Consider the following 3574-nt stretch of genomic DNA (forward strand, 5'->3'; position numbering starts at 1 on the left):
AAACGCTGGAAATGCTTAAATAATATTAAAATGGGTTCTTTTAATTTCACTCTTTGTGTAGATTAATATTGTTTAAAACTTAAAACATGTAATAATTAATATTATATTATATGATGTATGTTCAAATACATGTGGTGTGTGGTGTGTGTACTTTTCCTTTTCGAAAACTATAATGAATAAATACCTGTCTATATACAAACACAAGAAACAGCGTTGAGTTCAAAGACTACTGACTGGCACAATGCACACTGACGAGCTGCGCAAAAAATCGCGCGAATATGAACGTGGTTTTGCGCAGCTCGTCAGTGAACAACGGCTCTGTGTAGTTAATGCTGCTCAATGTGAAAGCCCGCAGGTGATGGAGATTTACCGCTGATTACAGAACCGGCTTTACTGATAAGATGCGCGTTAAATATCGCATGCGATTTATCGTGCAGCCCTAAATAAAATGTAATAAAATCAGGGAATATCAGGGGCAGCCGTCACTCTAAAGGACCCCCTTGCCACAGTTCACCTCTGCAGAGTACATCAGTGTCAGACAGGCTCTGCTAAGTTTTATAGTTTTAGAATATTTTAAATCCTAATGTTAATATTTCCTGTGTCACAGCCATGATATGTCAACACCATCTTCCAATTTCTGAGGAAATTATTGGAAATATTTAAATAATTTTATTCTCCTGAAGCAGGTTCCATTAGCATCTAGCATCAACAGAAAAAAAATAAAATGGCTACTCCATTGGTTTTGTGAAAGAAATGCCAAATTTGACAACACCGTCAGATGTCACCACCATAAGATTTTGTGTTCCAATGATATATCAAAATACTAGCTTAGTACATATAAGATACATAAATGTGGTTTAATTTGTCTGAGTACAAGGTTTTATTTTTTAAATTTTGCACCGTTTTGTCCCACTTCTCAAGAATGACTGAGCTAAGAACATTTAGAATACACAATATTACACTGTATCATTTAAAATGATTGTTAATCTGAAATCCAATTTACTTTTTCTATGAGCTAGGTAAGTAACATTCAACTACTGTGTGCTTTTGAAAAGTATTTAAAAAGTTATTTTCATGTGTCGATCACACGGCCAGCTGAACGGCTCGCTTTATCCCGGTGTAGTGCCGAAATTTGCACCCTGACAGATTATGCATCCCCTAGTATTGGTACACAGCAAATTTGAAAGTGTTAAATTAACACTCACAGTGAGAAAATTAACACTTTTTCGGGGTTTATATAGGTCCACACTAAATAGAGTTAAACTAACACTTTAAATAGTGTTACTTTTTTTTACACTTGCGTAGAGTAAAAACACTGCAAGTGTTCACCATTAACACCATTAGTGTTTTCCCTCCCCCTCATTTACACCAAGTTAGTGTTGAAACTACACTACGTGTGTCAATATCTTAACACCAAGAGACTTATTTCCACACTAATATAGTGTTCATACAAACCCTGATTAAGGTAATTAAGTGTAATCTGTATTTGACTAAAAATACCTGTGCATTCAGTGTAAAAAAAAAAGTCAACACGCTGTATCAGTTTGAAATTTTATTTTTAACACAGATGTAACTATTACACCAACACAAAAGGTACATTTAAGTGGTTATAAAATATTATACCTGTTTGAACACTGTCCTCTCCTCGTGGTCGTCCGCCATTAACCAAAAAGCAAATAATGTGCAAGGACCGGAAATTGGATCAACTCGTCACCAGTGTCAATTATGTCAACTCGCTGTAATTACACTGACTCCGACCACTGATTTACACTGCAAGTGTTAATGCCATTCAAATCAACACCAGAATCAACACTTTTTAACTCTGATAAATTAACACCATAAAAACAACTCTAAACAACACTCCGACAACAATATTAACAAGCTGACATCTGGTGCTTTACAATAAGGGTTCATTAGTTAACATGGACTAAGAAAGTACAAGACTTCTACAGCATTTAATAATCTTAGTTAATGTTAATCTCAACATTTCCTAATACATTATAAGGTTAGGAGTAGGTATGGGGAAGGGGTTAGGATTAGGGGTGGGGTTGGGATTAGGTATTCAGGTAGCGACTTCAATGAGGGGGTGCAGAATCTGGCACAACACCGGTAACTCTTCTGTTCTCCAAAACGTTGGGTGACAGAATAAATGAATCAAGGCTGACTGCTAATAGTGATTTTTACAGTGTTGTACGCGATGCTGCAACCACAACTTTTAGATGTCAGCACAACAAGAATGCCCTTTTAATAGTGCCTATGAGAGACATGAAAGTGTTCTGTTGTTTGTTCATACAGTTCTCACAGGTTATTAACGGGACTTCTTGCTCTGCAGTGATGACGTCACTGGTAAGTGCCTCAGCATCTACAGTTATGGTTGAGCATTCCCCTCAAAGATTGCTCCTCTTCAGAAATAGAGAATATTCCAGTTAAACATAAATTAACATATTTAGGTGTAATACTTTGTAAAAACGAAAAATATAGGAGTCAGTTAAATTTTGAACCAATTATTGAGAAAACTAAAAAGAAATTTAATTTGTGGTTAATGAGGGACATCTCAATATTTGGGAGGGTATTATTGTCAAAGGCAGAAGGTATATCTAGATCTGTCTACACATCATTATCGTTAGATGTGCCTCCCAAGATTATTAAAGATCTAGATCAGATTCTTTATAACTTTATTTGGAGAAAAAAACCACATTATTTAAAAAAGGAGGTAATTTGTAATCCTAAAGAGCAAGGGGGACTGGAGGTCTTAGATTATAATACTCTCAATGACACTTTTAAAATTAAATGGTTGATAGAGTTTATGAAGAATAGAGAAAGTCCTTGGAATGTATTTCCTAATTATATATTTAATACTCTTAGACTTTTAAAGAAGTCTATCTTTAATAGACTTTTTGTTGAAATGTAATTTTTCTGTTGACAAAATTCCTGTTAAATTGGCCGGTTTTCACAGACAAGCCCTGTTAGCACGGAAATTGATATATAAGCACAATTTTTCACCCCACAACTATTTCATATGGAATAACAAGGACATATTATTTAAAAACAAATCTTTATTCTGTACTTGGATTATACTTGGTTCAAGGAAGGTATTCTTTTAGTAAGGCAGTTAGTTAATTCCCATGGGTACTTGTTGTCGTATACTGAATTTCTTCAGAAAGTCCAATTACCAGTTAAACCAAGATAATTTACTATTGTTTTTGAAGCAATTCCAAAGAGTGTGATGTTAATGGTTGAGCAGATTGTTTAACACCAGCCAGGTTTGGCAGACTACAAATTGTGTGTAATTTTAGAAATTATGTCTAAAGTTTTATGCATACCACCATTATACTGTACAGCTCAGCAGTAAAACTTTTGTAGGTATTATCTGTCTCTCAGGCCCAGGGGTGTGAAGTAACGAATTACAAATACTCACGTTACAGTAATTAAGTAGTTTTTATCAGTAATTGTACTTCTTTGAGTAGTTTAAAAATTGTGTACTTTTACTTTTACTTGAGTACATTTTAAGTAGGGCTGCACGATAAATCGCATGCGATATTTAACGCGCATCTTGTCAGAAAAGCCGGTTCTG

The sequence above is a fragment of the Sinocyclocheilus anshuiensis genome, unplaced genomic scaffold (assembly GCF_001515605.1).
Source record: "Sinocyclocheilus anshuiensis isolate Anshui unplaced genomic scaffold, SAMN03320099.WGS_v1.1 scaffold813, whole genome shotgun sequence".
Classification (NCBI taxonomy): Eukaryota; Metazoa; Chordata; class Actinopteri; order Cypriniformes; family Cyprinidae; genus Sinocyclocheilus; species Sinocyclocheilus anshuiensis.